At 37.6% G+C, this 16,902-nt stretch overlaps 1 long non-coding RNA gene across 1 annotated transcript; it reads left to right on the forward strand.

Annotated features, from left to right (window-relative positions):
* The first annotated feature begins 5,563 nt into the window (after positions 1-5,563).
* LOC121259054 lies at positions 5,564-16,517 on the forward strand. The gene is made up of 3 exons (XR_005939505.1): positions 5,564-5,959; positions 6,057-6,131; positions 16,097-16,517. It is a non-coding gene; the product is annotated as an uncharacterized LOC121259054 (long non-coding RNA).
* Positions 16,518-16,902: the final 385 nt, after the last annotated feature.

Here is a 16,902-nt window from a genome sequence, read left to right on the forward strand (position 1 = left end):
TTTCAAAGATATTTTGTGACTTTTAAGGCACGCCCAGTGTTTTAAATATACTGGAAATATTTATAAGGAGTATTTCCAGTGTTATTAAACTAAGCTTGATTTTAAATAAGATAATTATAATATTTTTAAAGAGCTCTAAAAATATTATAATTGTCGAAAATCATTTTAATAATGATATTAAAATGATTTCAGTTATTTAAAATATTATGAGATTTAAATTATGTTTAAAACTCTAATTAAATTAAATAGTTTATTCTTTTAAAGATATTAAATAAGACTTCATCATTTTATTAATGATGAAGGAATATTATTTATAAACTAAAGTTTAGTTTAAATAATATTTTACCTTTATTCCTCTTAATACTTTTAATCAAGTTAATGTTTTCGCATTTTCAAATCAATATTTAAAGCTCATCGTAGATCGTTTTAAGGATCCCAAGATGAAGGGATCAGGATTAAAAACCCAGCCCCCTCTCTTTCTCCCTCACTTTTCCCTCCCTCTCTCTCTCCTCCCTCTCCCCCAGCGTATGATGTACGCCTTTCTCCCTCTCACCCAATTCTCCCTTGCTCAACCCAGCGCCGCCGTGTGCCGCCCAGTCTCACCACCGCCCTTGGTAGCTTGCCCTCAAGCCGACGGCCTTCCACCTTCGAAGCCAGCCTCCACTGCACGACCATTCTTTCCCACGCACACACGCAGCCTCTCACGCACGGTTTCACCGTGCGCAACCCTTTCCACTGCAGTACGCAGCCACCCACTGCCACCGACCACCACCATGGGCTTCCCCTGACCTCCCCCTTCCTCCTCCCTCTGACCCGAAATCGGAAGACTCTTCCTCAGCCGCACGGAGCTCTTCCAAAGCACGGGTTCTCCAGACCCACGGAGGAGCTCTGCCTCCTACGGCCACTGGCCCACCACCAAGGGCTTTCCTTCCCACCGGCGACCTCCCATAGCCACCCCCATGTCCAGCCGAGCCACCTAGGTCCATCACTCTCCCACGACTCCTCTCCACTTCACGTCTTAGATCCACCGCTGTAGGCCACCGTGGCGCCACCCCAGCGCCACCACAAGCTCCACTGCAACCTCTTGAGCTCCTCCATGGCCAGCCATGACCAGCCAAGCCCTCCCTCTCCATTTCCATAGTTGAGACCCATGGCCTTAACCCCTCCACGAGCCGCCGTGTCTCCGACGTGTGCCACCTCGGCACCACCATGAGACCACCACTCCAGGACCACGACCTGACCCTCCTACGCCCAGACCTGCACCTCTAGCCACCTCCAATGGCCAAGACAGCCATTGTACGTGGCTAATTGCCACTGTACACGGCTAGATACGCTGTGTACCGCCCCTCACCGCCACCACAAGGCCACCATGAGCCCTTCCAAGACCACACTTAGCTATCCAAGCACCCAAACAGCTACTGTACGTGGGTTAGCCACCACATACGACCCTTCCGACGTCATCAACTGTGATAGTCAGCGATCAATGCATAGGTTATCCCGTCGATGGTATAACTCTCTATCCCTCGTTATTTATGTTAGATGTTGATTAGTTGATTAGGTTGTGGACTGTGCTGTTGGTATTGTGATGTGCTGTATAATGAAGTGTTGAGCGTTCTGTATAGTGAAGTGTTGGGCATGCTGTGTAGTGAAGTCTTGGGCATGCTGCGTAGTGAAGTGTTGGGCGTTCTGTGTAGTGAAGTGTTGGGCGTAGTTGGGAAGTGTGCTATGAGGTGTTGTGGACTGTGCTGTATGGGTGACGTGGCATTGTGTGGATTGGGAAGAGAGTGTGTACTCTCGTGGCGTAGTGTGGGATAAGGAGAGTATATGTAAAATATACCCTCCTAGCGTAATGCGGAATAGGAAGAGTACATGTGGAGTGTACTCTGTGAGGCGTAGCGTAATGTGAAGGGAGTGCACGTGGAGGTACTTCATATGGTGGAGGGATGCACTATATGACGGGTATGCCGTAATGGTGATGTGGTTGTAGTGTGTGTGAAGGGAGTACACTCCTAGGTAAAGCAATACACCTTGTGGCGTGTCGCAGAGATAAGGACGGTTGTGTAGTCGATGGGTGTAAAGCATGGTGAGTAGTGTCGGGAACTGTGGAACAGTGTCCCGAAATAGTTAAGGTGTGGCTTGTAGTCTGAGGTGACAAGTGTCACCGTAATTGACTTATGGCTGGGAGTAAGTGTGAAGCGAAAGAACAAGTGTTAGAGTGCGCAGCGGAAGCATGATTGGGGAATGTCACAAAGTGACATGGCTACTGGCAGTCGTGCTTATGATGGGTGAGGTGTTAGTGTAAGAATGGCTCAGCGGATACGTGACGAGATGTCACGATGTGACAAGAGTACGTGAGGGACCGTACTCGTAATGAGTTAAGAGTTGGCGTAGAAATGACGTAGCGAGATGTCAAGTGACGTGAGATGGTCACGGTGTAGCTTGAGAGTACTCTTGAGCTATATGATGTGACGTAAGGCGTAGTGGTGAATGGAGTCTTGTTGTGTTAAGTGTTGGGATGAACTGTCAAAAGGGACGGGTAGCATGAAGAGTCATGCTAGCCAGGTTAAGAGAATGTTGATTTCGGAGTATGGTGCTTGTTTACACAAGCAGATGATCAACGTGTTATATGTTGATCTTAGGTGATAAAGGGGTAAGGTACATGTGTAAATTGGTGAGACACATGTACCGGACGGATTCACCATATGTAATCGGTAATCTGTCCTAAGCATATTTACACGAGGCTTAAGCTTCAGAGTTGGCTTAGAGCCGTGTGGCTTGTATGGATGGGAATGAGGATTTAGTGTGGGCTAAGGTGTATGAAGGTAGTGATGGGTGTATTGTCTAGGATTGGGATGCGCAATTCCGTCGGTTGGAATCATGCGTCGGAATGTGATCAGTAAGAAGAGTAAGACGAAGGTCTTAGTGTCTTAACCCTAAGGCGAATCATGGGTTTGCTTTAGTGGATGAGCACTCAATGTAGAATGTCGAGTTTGGAAGAGATAGTGATCGTAAGTAGATCCCAAAAGGTTAAGCATAGTAAATGGCACGTAAGAGCACGAGATAGAAGGAAAGTGTTCTTATGTCTTCTAAGTTTAAGTTGCTTATGTACTGAGAATGCCGTTAAGGTTATGTGTATGCATGTAGGTAGCCATCTGACACGCACATGATTGGACTGCATGATATGAAAGTAGCATGGAGTCCAGGTAAGTGTTACATTCATACTCTTCTAGAGTTTTCTAAAATACAAGAAACGAAAATGAAACGTTTTTCCTCACGAAACGACACGAAAGATGTTTTACGAAAAACATGCTAAGTATAAGTGTTCAAATGTATACGTATGTACGACCCACCTTGGTAGCCCCTTTTTACGCACCTAAAAGTATTAATTGTATTCATGTGAATGGATGATTTACGCAGTATCTATTGTATGTATTTTCTAAGACAAGAAAAGAAATGTCGAGACATGTGCCCGAGTTTTAACTGATGCTTTAAACGACATGAAGAAAATGTTTTAAAATGGTCCCTATGAACTGATGTTAAAATGCCCATATGAACTGATACTTTATGGATGCCATGAAAGATGATGTTTAAGCCCATGTTTTAAATAATATTTTCCATGAATGAACTGCTAAATGAAAAGGACTGAAAAGGAAAGTAATGAACTGAATGAAAGGACTGAACTGAAGGAAAGGACTGGACATTTAATGTATAAAAATATGTAACAACCACATGAATGAATGAAAAGGGTACCAATGAATGGGCAGATTGCAATGCTGGGTAAGTAGTACTGGTAGTGCACCCAGTGCTACCCCCTGACTGAAAAGGGATTCCCAACCAGTGGCCACGGGCGGAGTTCGGGTCCAAAGGAAGACTGCTAATCCCAACACACGGAGCGTAACAGTATGTACAGGCCAATGAAAGTGATAAGATAGAATGTATGAATGCATGAATGCATCGAACTCTTTAAGAAATGAAGGCACTAACGAGAGACATTTTACGAAAAGAAAGTCTCATTTTAAAGAAAAACCCCGTCCAATGATGTTTTCAAACGAACGCATGTATGCATGTACACATATTATGTATGAATGATGAATGCATGAATGGAAACCTATGTTGTTATATTTTAATTGTATGGAGTGATGCTTACTAGTCATTGATTTATTTTATTTTTTATGTATGCCCCTCCCCCCCCACAGGGACCGAATGAGAAGTATGCATCAAGATGGACACGGCCCATGGGAAAGAGCACAAAAGTCGAGGCATGAGTGTTTAAATGTATGAGAGGCCTTTTTATTATTAAAATTAATGTTTTCTGCTGTAAAACTCTTTTATTCTCAAAACACATTTTATTTTATAACGTAAAATCTTGCACCCAGGGTATGGAAGCAAAAATTTTTAAATCAAACGGTAATTCTCGTCATCTTTTCTAAAATCATTTTATAAAAGGTCCCACCTCAAGGACGGGCGTTACATGGTCACTAATTGATCCCACCAAATAATAGCATAATCAGTGAACTCAATTACCGCCAACTTCACTTTCTTCTCCTCAGAGTAATTATGACAATCAAACACCAACTCTATTTTTTTCTCTCACTCTAGATAAACCTCAGAGTCAGTTCTACCTTGGAAACATGGTATTTTCATTTTGATACTCCTAAGGTCTCTATCTACACTATTCCGACCCCTATGTTCCCCTCAAATCCTTTTTCACGCCTAACTCTTCTATGTCTACCCGACCCAACTTTAGATGTTAAGTCTTCCTCATCCTCACCATTTCCTTCATTCTCATACTCATTTTCAACCCTAGGCTCACGTTGCCTCCTAACTCTCCCACCTTGCAGATTTTTAATCGCTACTTCTTGATGATCCATCCTATCTCTCACTTCACCCAACACAAAGTTCAACCGTTCAAACTGTTGTTGCATGGTTTGCAATACAAAAGATAAGTTATCTACCCTCCCCCATGGTGATGAGCCACTCCGACGAGACATTGTAATGTGCTGCACAAAAGAATGTTAGTGGTAAAAAAAAAATAAAATCTCATACACTCCCTTACGTGTTTATACTCAAGTAATGTCACTCCACTGGTGTTTCACTCTTAATTAGCTTTTTACTCGATAATAGTCTCACACTCTCTTGCCTTTTACCTCAAGAGTTTTCCCACTCAAGTTCTTCAAGAACCAATTGAACTCAATCAAGACAATGCAGCCTTATTTTATCTCAACTAGTAATTAGATCCAAGAAACAAGAACAAGAGAAACACAGGAGGAATAAAAAAACGACACGAGAATCAAAGAAATTATATGAATGAAAGAGTAACTATAAGACAAGATACCAACTAGAATGATGTTGTAATACCTGAACCCTACTACGTAGGTCCTTACGTCATCTATTAATTCTTAAGTTAAAGATTTTGAGATGAAGACTTTTATTATTTTATTAATTTATTTTTAGGATAGGGTATTTTTATTTTATGTAGGTTATTAAATAATTCAAGGGTGTGATTTTTATGACCTTACAATATTTCTTTCAAACCCTTTAATTTTTATTTACTCAAGAAATAGTCCAAACTCTTTTTAATCTCCACCATTCATTCCCTAGCTTATGGGATAAGCTTGATCAAATTCATTGACTCCCTCCCTTGAACTCATAGCTTCCTCCATAAGCCAAATTAAATCTCCTTTCCTTCTCTTGCATGTCGGCTTCCTAAGCAAGCAACTAAGTCCCTTTCCCCCTTGTATCCCTCGACTTCCTGAGAGAGCAAGTGATTTCCCTTCTCTTCTCCATTCACCTGTCGGTTCTAAGGCACACAAAAGAGAAAATTTCTCGAGTGTTCCTTCCTTCACACGAGAAACCTCTCGGTTTCCTCTAGCCGCACGATCTCTCTTCTCTTCCAAGTCGTTCCTTCCACTTCCTAAACCTAAGATCCCCACCGAAATTCTTCAAGGAGAATGACCTTGTAAGTGAATTTCTATGATTCTAGTTTCTAGTTTGGAATCTTGGATCTATGGGTTTGACCTAGGGTTTTTTTTTCAAAATTTCTTACTGTGTTCCAGCATTGGGTCTTTTAAATTTCTCTTCCTCTTCTCGTCTGCTATGTGTTTCTGTGGCTTGAAAGGGAGCCAAATCAGGTGATGTTCTTTCTGTAACATTTTCTTGCGATTGAGATTTTGCTAAGCAAGCTTGTGCCTTGTGATTGGGGGTTTTCGAATTTCTAGGTTAGCCGATTATCATGTGGTAGTCTCTAGAGAAGTTTCTCATTTGTTTCCTTTAATAGTTGTCCTAGTTGGATGGTAACCGAAAGCTCTGTCTTCTGGTCAAACCGAGTATCTTGAGGTCATTTTGTCGTGTGTCTCTTATCCATCGAAATGGTGTATTTCCTTGTTTAACTTGGTTAGTCTCAAGTGGTGATTAATTGATTTGTTGTGTATATATGTATATGAAGAAGCCGTGGGTCATGCTCTGTTTTGGTGTGTGTTCTAGCCGTGTGTTGCAAGGCAAATTTTTAGTCCTTTTCTTGTGTTTCCTTAAGCCTAAGCCATGTTTTAATTATGCCTCTATGTGTTAAATTAATGAAGTGAAAGTTTATAAAATTTGATATACTTTCCTCAATTTTATGGCCTAAGTAAGCCATTAAGAATTTCTAGTTCAAACTAGTAAACTTGCTTTAGAATTTTAAGTTGCCAGGAGTTGTACCTTCTAATCATGCTATGTTTTCAGAAAATATACGAGGCTTTTCTTGAGTTTCTACTGCTCTAATATGGTTTAATTATATAGTTGGGATTTTGGTTAAGTGAAGGATGTTTAACACCATGAATATATTAGAACTTGCTAGCTGCCCATGCATTGCAAAATTTTGAAATATATTCTGTTTTGAAGCCTAAATCAGCCCATTTCATCTCTTGCTCAACTTCAGCCTTCAGTTTAACCAATGATGAATTTTAGTATGGAAAATCCTCGAAGAATAAGTGACAAAAACCAACCCTCTTGTGGGCATTGGCCTTTTGCTAGATTTACTTCCACATGATGTTACAAAGATGTCAAAATGCCCTTTTTTATGACAGTTTTAGATTTTGTAGCACTTCCTTGTTCCCTTCCACTCTTAAATAAATCCCTACCATTTATATATTTCTAACTCATGATTTCTACCTATCTTTCATATAGAAACCAATGGCCTTAAAGGGGGCAGCAAGTGAGTTACATACTTTCTTGGGTTTCTTTAAATGTCGGAATGAGGATATTAATGTTGACTTAGTGCCATGTATGTAGCTAAATGGGTTAAGGAAAACACTTTAATTCCAATTTGGAATTTAAGTAAGCTCAAAACGAGATGAATATTAATATGTTTACCCTATTTCATTGAATATGAGTTTATTTTCAAGATTCAAGGAACCTACTAGTAAAGCATCGAGGTAAGTAGTTATGACTATGCTCCTTACACAAAGTTGTCTTATGAAAGAATCTCTCTCTCTCTTCAAATATTCTTTTAAAGAAAGAGTATATATTATGTATAACCCTTTCTTAGTAGCTCCTGTTAAGCACCCTATTGATTAAAATTGTGTGTATGTAAGGTAATGCATCATGAGACTTTTATGCATGCTCTCTCTTAAACAGTTATGCCTTACCTATGTGTAACATGACATGAAACACTCTATTCAAAGAAACGCATATGCATTTAGACAAAGGAGAGATAATGAAAACGTTTGACTGCAAGGAAAGGAAAGGAAAGGAATGAAAGCATGTGTAACGCTCCGTTCTCAGAGGTCCGGAAAGTTAGCTCTTATTCCGCAAAAATCATCTCCAATAATCAATAATAAATAAACAAAAACTCCACAAAATACATAACTTATTCATTTGATCCAAAAATCCGTATCCTTCCACATAAATACTAAATAAGAACCTCAATATAACAAATAACATCTCCACAAAGACCCAAATTAATCATAACTTGACGTACCAAAAATAACAGCTAGAGGTAAAACTACTAAAATATGATCCTCCAAAATACTCGTATCCTTAGCACTCATTCATCTATGATCATCAGACTGTTCCAATACTTCATGTTCTTATTCTCTAGCTTGACCATAAAAATATCTGAAAAATGTTATGGAGATAAGGGGTGAGTTATCAACAACTCAGTAAGCAGAGAACATATGCTAGTATGTAAACATGAGCATTTTCACAGAGTTATTCAGAATGCAGAAATAAAACATTTCAGTTTTCATTATGCATATCTCAAAAATACATATTATTAGAAAATCAGAGCGATATTTCAAACATTTCATATTCAGAAACCAACTTTTCATATCAAACACTCATTTGGCACAACATGACTAAACATCTTCATCTTATCCTAACATATCAGAACAGAGGCCATGTTTAACTTCCATGGTAGGGTTGTGCAATCTGCGGAAAGCCAAGCAAAACATAAATCACCATGAATATCAAAGCGATTGCACTCAGAACAGAAATCCACTATTATATCCTGTGGTAGGGTCAGAGGTCACTATTATATCCCGTGACAGGGCCAGAGGTCACTATTGTATCCCGTGACAGGGCTAGAGGTCACTATTATATCCCGTGACAGGGCCAGAGGTCACTATTGTATCCCATGACAGGGCCAGACATCAGAGCAAAACAGAATCAGAATCAGAGTCAGAGTTAGAACAAAATCAGAAAGTCATGCCGAAGGTTTTTCATATGCCACATTATATCAAAATAGAGAATTGACATTCAAATCATTCTCACATACTGAAAACAAAAGTCAAAGCATCTTTCTAAATAAATGCTCAATTTTTCGTTTCCTCAATAACGTTCTTTTTCAGATTTCAGAGACCGTATAATAAAATTTAGCTCATATCTATACAATGCATGTCAGAAAATATTTTTCCCTTTTCTGTACAGATTTCATGAGTAATGCAAATAAACGACTGAGGTTGGTTTTTCCCAAGTTCTCATTTCATCACAAAATATATAAAGTTTTCAGAAAGTCAACCTCAGTCTCAAGAATTCATATAAAGCCTAGCATAGGAACCCCGCTTACCTGGACTTCTTAGCTTATTCAGAATTTCTCCACAACAGTGCTAAACAATTGTCAATCGTCACCTAAAAAAAATTCATGTAACTTAAATAAATCTCCAGTGAACAGATAAATCTCGTATTACACTTGATGTACCTATTTTAGTTCCTCAAAAGCTTAAGATTTCTCTTAATTCTAAAATACTATCACTTCCTAGATTCCTCAATATCCTCATAACAATAAAACTCAGAATAATTCTAAAATTGCATAATAATATTAGTAATAGATACAATTATGCCGTAACATACATATCTGGTTTAAAGGCTCATTAAAACAAAACTGATTAAAGTAGGAGGGCAAATATTTCATTTAATAAAAATAGAGTAATTAGTATCTCTTTAAAGAGTTCAAAATAAAAAATCCTGCACCACTATGTACTTCTAAAAAAAAATATTAATACTTATAATATCTTTTAAATATTTATTAAATTGTATTTAAAAACAAAACTCATACAAAGTGAATTTAACATATAAAAACTAAACATGATCAACTTGTAAATATTTTGTTTAAAGCACCAGTACATTGGCTTAGTTTATAAGCCCATACATCTATGCCCAAAATAGACTAACCCAAGTAAAACGAAACTCAAGCTTTTAGATTCAATAAGCATAATATTAACTCGTGTTCCAAAGAAGGCAAAATGGTAAAAAGAAAAGAACACTTAATATTATTAGAATAATCGAGATACATAAACCTATGTATATTTCCTTCTTATGAAAACTACCACAAAACAAAAGGAAATGAGGAGATGGGCAGCGGCAGAGGCTTACCCAAGGGGAAACTGAGAGGCAACCAGTGATGGCAGAAGATGCACTCACAACAAGCACCAAAATCACCAAGAAACAAGTGAAGCTCACGACTTTTATGGCAGAAACAGAGCACTGCAATAAGGCAACATAGAGCAGTTAAAGACCAATAATAATAAAAAAAAGAAATGCAATGGAAATAAATCACAAGTATGAGCCACGAAATTAGTGAGGAAGAGTTAAGAGAAAGCACAACAATGGTGGCTGACGGACAGACCAGTCGAAGATGGAGGAAAGAACGATGGCGTTGGCTGACTTGCAGAGGAAAACAAAAAAAATCCGAAAATGAGATGAAGGAAGAAGAAACACTGCAGACGGTAACCCAAACGAAAAACAGAGGAAAGAATAAAAATGAAGGAGAAGGGGAGAAACAGTAGCAGCATGGATTGAAGAAAGGGAAAATGAAACTGAAATGGAAATGAGGTGGAGAAGCACGGTGCGCAGGAGAAGAAAAAAGAAATGAAGAAGCCCTAAGGCTGGACCAAACGACGCCGTTTGGGGGGGGGGGAATTACTGGGCTGGGGACCAAAAAGGGCTAGGCCCAAAAGAAAACAAATAAAAAAAATAAAACACACAAAAAGGCCCAGTCCGAAAATATAAGAGTCCAATAAAAGAAAAAGTCATAATAAAAATAAATAAAAGCCAATTAAAAACACTAAACTCAATATCAATAAAAATAAAATAATTAAAGTCTAACAATAAAATTATTCATTAAAGCAAAGAGTAAATTTAAATGTAAACACTAATTAATATCAAAAAAGCACATCAAAGTAAAATTTCACAACTTAAGAATTATAAAATAAATCCAACAAGAAATCCGATAAATTTAAGACAAGAGAACCAATATTTAAATTAATTAAAAAAAAATAATCTCTCAAAAAAAAAAAAAACACAATAAAAAAATACGAGGTATTACATCCTCCCCCCCTTAAAAAAAATTTTGTCGTCGAAATTTGCTTAGCTAACTGTTGCTACATTCAAATGGCTAATCACGATTCCGCTGCGCACTCTGATTTGAGTTGAATTAAGGCCTACATTGTGTTGTGTTGATTCCTGCCTCGTGCCGTGAAATCAGTCCTTTGAGGCGGGTTGGGGTTCATGGTCCCATCTGGTTGCTTTGGGCAATCTCTGACGAGGTGGCTATGCTTCCCACATCGAAAACAGCGTCCAGTTCTCCTTCTGCAATCCCCAAAGTGTACTAGGTTGCATGACTTGCAGGGGTTATTTCGTTGATTGTCTTGCACTTGTCTCTGGTATGGGTTGTTCACTAATTTCATCCTCTTCCATGGTCCTTGATTCTTGTTCGAGGGAAACCCCAATGGCGTCGACCCCTTCCTCTGCTCCTGAAGTTCAACACTTCTCTTGAGGCCTCGCTCAACTATTGTGGTCTTATCTACTAATTCTGAGAAGTTCTGGATCTGAAGGACCACCACTCGCTCATAAATCTGGTTATTTAGTCCCTCCTCAAATTTCCGGGTCTTCTTCTCCTCATCGGGTATCAGATATAAAGCAAAGCGTGATAGTTTAATATATCTGGCCGCATACTGGTGCATCGTCATAGTACCCTGCACTAAGTCGGCAAAATCCTTGGCCCTAGCATCCCTAATCGATCTTGGAAAGAAACGGTCAAAGAAAATCTGCTTGATGTGGGGCCAACTAACCACTCCCCTCCCATCAGCTTCCCTGATAGTTCTCTCTGATATCCACCATCGTTTAGCCTCACTGGTCAGCTTGAAGGTGGAGTACAATACTTTCTATTTGTCAGTACAATTCAAGACACAGAGTACCTCCTCAATGTCCTGGATCCAATCCTCAGCTAAGGTCGGGTCGCCACGACCATCAAAAGTGGGAGGGTGCATCTGATTGTACTGCTCTATGGTGCATCCGTCCTCTTCATTTCCTGCATTCGAGCCCCCAAGATTTCGAACACGACGTCGAGCAGCCATCCTGGAAGACTCATCCTTGGTTAAAAGTTTCAAAGGAAGAAAAATAATAAAGTACTAACTGCGCGAAAAATATAACTACCAATTAATCTAAAAATCACGAATCAATAATCTATTTCTTGAAGTCTGTAGAATTCTAAACCGCAATTCAAAAATTTATTTCCTAAAGTCCAAAATTTCAAGACCTCATATATCAGAGTCTACGGGAACTTCAAACTTGGCCTTTAATCAAGCTTATTCACACCTATAAAATCTAAACCTTAAATCTTATTAAAAACATTTTCTACATTCTATCAAAAAGCCTAGTAGAGCTAACACCTTAAACGTCATGAAGATCGGTTCTTGAAATTTAAAAACTTTAATACCTCAAATTTCCTAGTACATATTCCTAAAAGCCTATCAGATTCTAAAACTTTAAATACAAATTTCATCACCTCTTAGTCCTAGAATTTCTACACCTCAAATCTGAAGTTTCTTCCTAAACCCACGGATATCTAAACCTCCAAGGTTTATAGTATGCAGAATCTCAAACCTGTCTCTGATACCAACTGTAACGTCCCGTTCCCGGAGGTCTGGAGAGTTTGCTCTTATTCCACAAAATCATCTCCAATAATCAGTAATAAATAAACAAAAACTCCACAAAATACTTAACTTATTCATTTGATCCAAAAATCCGTATCCTTCCACATAAATGCTAAATAAGAACCTCAATATAACAAATAACATCTCCACAAAGACCCAAATTAATCATAACTTGACGTACCAAAAATAACCGTTGGAGGTAAAACTACTAAAATATGATCTTCCAAAATACTCGTACCCTTAGCACTCATTCATCTATGATCATCAGACTGTTCCAATACTTCATGTTCTTATTCTCCAGCTTGACCATAAAAATATCTGAAAAAGTTATGGAGATAAGGGGTGAGTTATCAACAACTCAGTAAGCAGAGAACATATGCTAGTATGTAAACATGAGCATTTTCACAGAGTTGTTCAGAATGCAGAAATAAAACATTTCAGTTTTCATTATGCATATCTCAAAAATATATATTATCAGAAAATCAGAGCGATATTTCAAACATTTCATATTCATAAACCAACTTTTCATATTTAAAGACTCATTTCGCACAACATGACTGAATATCTTCATCTTATCAGAACATATCAGAACAGAGGCCATGTTTAAGCCCTGTGGTAGGGTTGTGCATTCTGCAGAAAGCCAATCAGAACATAAATCACTATGAATATCAAAGCGATTGCACTCAGAATAGAAATCCACTATTATATCCCGTGGTAGGGCCAGAGGTCACTATTATATCCCGTGACAGGGCCAGAGGTTACTATGGTATCCTGTGACAGGGCCAGAGGTCAGTATTATATCCCGTGACAAGGCCAGAGGTCACTATTGTATCCCATAATAGGGCCAGACATCAGAGCAAAATAGAATCAGAATCAGAGTCAGAGTCAGAACATAATCAGAAAGTCATGCCAAAGGTTTTTCATATGCCACATTATATCAAAACATAGTATTGACATTCAAATCATTCTCACATATTGAAAACAAAAGTCGGAGCATCTTTCTAAATAAATGCTCAATTTTTCGTATCCTCAATAACGTTCTTTTTCAGATTTCAAATACTGCATGATAAAATTTTGCTCATGTCTACACAATGCATGTTAGAAAATATTTTTTCCTTTTCCGTACAAATTTCATGAGTAATGAAAATAAACGACTGATGTTGGTTTTTTCCAAGTTCTCATTTCATCACAAAATATACAAAATTTTCAGAAAGTCAACCTCAGTCTCAATAATTCATATAAAGCCTAGTATAGGAACCCCGCTTACCTGGACTTCTTAGCTTATTCAGAATTTGTCCACAATAGTGCTAAACAATTGTCAATCGACACCTAAAAACAATTCATGTAACTTAAATAAGAGTGCGTTTGGATGTTAAAGTGAGTTGAGTTGAGTTGAGTTGATAAAATATTATTAGAATATTATTTATTATTATTATTATTATTATTGTTTTGAGGTTTGAAAAAGTTTAATTGTTTATTATATTTTGTGTTGGAATTTGAAAAAGTTGTAATGATGAGTTGAAATGAGTTGAGAGGAGTTATGGATCCAAACGAAGGCTAAATGTCTACTAAACAGATAAATCTCATATTACACTTGAAGTACCTATTTTAGTTCCTCAAAAACTTAAGATTTCTCTTAATTCTAAAATACTATCACTTCCTAGATTCCTCAATATCCTCATAACTATAAAACTCAGAATACATCTAAAATTGCATAATAATATTAGTAATAGATACAATTATTTCGTAAGATACATATCTGGTTTAAAGGCTCATTAAAACAAAACTGATTAAAGTAGAAGGGCAAATATTTCATTTAATAAAAATAGAGTAATTAGTATCTCTTTAAAGAGTTCAAAATAAAAAATCCTGCACCACTATGTACTTCTAAAAAAAAATATTAATACTTACAATATCTTTCAAATATTTATTAAATTGTATTTAAAAACAAAACTCATACAAAGTGAATTTAACATATAAAAACTACAACATGATCAACTTGTAAATATTTTGTTTAAAGCACCAGTACATTGGCTTAGTTTATAAGCCCATACATCTATGCCCAAAATAGACTAACCCAAGTAAAACGAAACTCAAGCTTTTAGATTCAATAAGCAGAATATTAACTCGTGTTCCAAAGACGGCAAAATGGTAAAAAGAAAAGAACACCTAATATTATTAGAATAACCGAGATACATAAACCTATGTATATTTCCTTCTTATGAAAACTACCACAAAACAAAAGGAAATGAGGAGATGGGCAGCGGCAGAGGCTTACCCAAGGGGAAACTGAGAGGCAACCAGTGATGGCAGAAGATGCACTCACAACAAGCACCAAAATCACCAAGAAACAAGTGAAGCTCATAGCTTTTATGGCAGAAATAGAGCACGACAATAAGGCAAAATAGAGCAGTTAAAGACCAATAAAAAAAAGAAGAAATGCAATGGAAATAAATCACAAGTATGAGCCACGAAATTAGTACGGAAGGTTTAAGAGAAAGCACAACAATGGAGGCTGACGGATAGACCAGTCGAAGATGGAGGAAAGAACGGTGGCGTTGGCTGACTTGCAGTGGAAAACAAAAAAAATCCGAAAATGAGATGAAGGAAGAAGAAACACTGCAGACGGTAACCCAAACGGAAAACAGAGGAAAGAATAAAAATGAAGGAGAAGAGGAGAAACAGTAGCCGCATGGATTGAAGAAAGGGAAAATGAAACTGAAATGGAAATGAGGTGGACAAGCACGGCGCGCAGGAGAAGAAAAAAGAAATGAAGAATCCCTAAGACTGGACCAAACGATGTCGTTTGAGGGGGGGGAATTACTGGGCGGGGTTGTCACCGGTTGGGCTGGGGACCAAAAAGGGCTAGGCCCAAAAGAAAAAAAAATAATAAAACACACAAAAAGGCTCAGTCTGAAAATATAAGAGTCCAATAAAAGAAAAAGGCACAATAAAAATAAATAAAAGCCAATTAAAAACACTACAACTCAATATTAATAAAAATAATATAATTAAAGTCCAACAATAAAATTATTCCTTAAAGCAAAGAGTAAATTTAAATGTAAACACTAATTAATATCAAGAAAGCACATCAAAGTAAAATTTCACAACTTAAGAATTATAAAATAAATCCAACAAGAAATCCGATAAATTTAAGACAAAAGAACCAATATTTAAATTAATTAAAAAAAATAATAATCTGTAAAAAAAAAAAATACACAAAAAAAATAAGGGGTATTACAGCATGAAAGTACGTAACGACCATATGAATGAAAGGGTACCAAAGAATGGGCAAATTGCAATGTCAGGTAATTAGTACTGGTTGTGCACCCAGTGTTGCCTCACATGAAAGAGGTTCCCAACCTGTGGCCACGGGCGGGATCCAGGTCCAAAAGACCGCTAACCCCAACACACGGGACGTAATAGTGTGTACTGGCCAAAGAAAGCGAAATTTAAAGTAAAGTTATTTCAAAGAAATGTTTATGCATGAAAGCAAAGAAATGTTTATGCATGAAAGTATATTTATTCCTTAAACTGTTTATGCATGAAAGCATTGTCAAGAATCAACAAATGTGTTATGTATGCATGTTTTCAAAAGAAAAGATTATGTGATTAATAAGTTAACAGCATAGTGTACTGCTTACTGAGTATTAGATTCACTTTGTGTTTATGTTTTAAATATCCAGGTATGGATGAAGAAGCTGTGGAGCTAGGCACTACCGAGGAGGGAGGGCCGATGCTTAGAGTTTCCCTAATGGTTCGACTTTGATGATGATGGTTTATGTTTTTATGTTTTACGGTGGGTCCCATGTTGGGACGTTTTGTTGGATTAACGTTAAGACGGTATGCCTTTGGGCATGATGTAAATACTATGGTGGGGTGATGGTAATGGTGTAACTTCTATGGTGGAGTGATGATAACCCCACATACGATAGTTTAACACCTTTTTGTATGTGTTATAGGGACTGAGTCTTCTCTTATTTAGAACTAGTTATGTTTGATGAATGAATGATGAACTCTAAGAGTCCTTTATGTAAAATATTGAATAGATTGTCTATCAGGTGTTCTTTTAAACTAGAAGTGCAGAGTACATGTATGACACGTTCACGCATATCCCTTACTACCCTCGTAGAAAAAAAATATAGTACTAATAATAATAAGGAAAGAACAGGTCATGGGTCACGACCTTGTCCTAGGTTAGGGCGGGGTTGTGACAGATGTATGTAGCCCCTTTGATGATAAGGCTCAAGAAAAAAATTTTGGATTTTCTTTCTTTTTTTTTTTTGGACGATTTTTTTTCTCTTTTCTTTTCACCAACTAATTTGATCACAATCAAAAGAATAAGCAATTGACAAAACCCTAGCAATAACCCAAAAATCCTAGGATAAGTGATATACGACAGCCCCTTGAACAAGAGATTTCAGCCAACACAAACCCTAGAACAATGAAATTCAGTAGCCCTAACAATAGTGAAGAAATTCGGCAGCTGCCT

The sequence above is a fragment of the Juglans microcarpa x Juglans regia genome, chromosome 4D (assembly GCF_004785595.1).
Source record: "Juglans microcarpa x Juglans regia isolate MS1-56 chromosome 4D, Jm3101_v1.0, whole genome shotgun sequence".
Classification (NCBI taxonomy): domain Eukaryota; kingdom Viridiplantae; phylum Streptophyta; class Magnoliopsida; order Fagales; family Juglandaceae; genus Juglans; species Juglans microcarpa x Juglans regia.